At 67.3% G+C, this 385-nt stretch overlaps 1 protein-coding gene across 1 annotated transcript in view; it reads right to left on the bottom strand.

Moving 5' to 3' along the window:
- Positions 1-385, bottom strand: part of DNHD1 (dynein heavy chain domain 1) — a 59,983-nt gene that overhangs the window by 48,494 nt on the left and 11,104 nt on the right.

Here is a 385-nt window from a genome sequence, read left to right as displayed (position 1 = left end):
CCCCCCCGTCCCGGGAGCCCTCTTGCACCCCCACCCCCCTTCAGCCCTGCAGCTGGCTGTTTTAAACCAGGGGGGGCCCAGAGTACACACACACCCCTTCTCCCTTGCCAACAGCACCACCCCACCTCGCACACACGCGTGCACACGCACACACTAGTGACTAGGGCACGGCCAGGGGACTGGCCCAAGGCGAGGTGTGAGGGCCCAGGTGGATCCAGAAACCGGCTTCCCTGAGGAGGGTGAGTCGTCACCAAAAACACGAGGGAGGCATTTTCAACAAACGGGGCAAGATGAAGGCACAAAGGGGCCGGCGGAGCCTCCCAGGGCGGCTGCCTCACTGGCCCCTGCTGCTGCCGCCACCGCCCCCCCCCACCAGGCCCGCCCC

This window comes from Gekko japonicus, unplaced genomic scaffold, assembly GCF_001447785.1.
Source record: "Gekko japonicus isolate JY-2015 unplaced genomic scaffold, Gekko_japonicus_V1.1 scaffold2237, whole genome shotgun sequence".
Lineage (NCBI taxonomy): Eukaryota > Metazoa > Chordata > Lepidosauria > Squamata > Gekkonidae > Gekko > Gekko japonicus.
The sequence above is the reverse complement of the archived record's forward strand: the minus strand, read 5'-3'. Positions and strand labels throughout refer to the sequence as shown.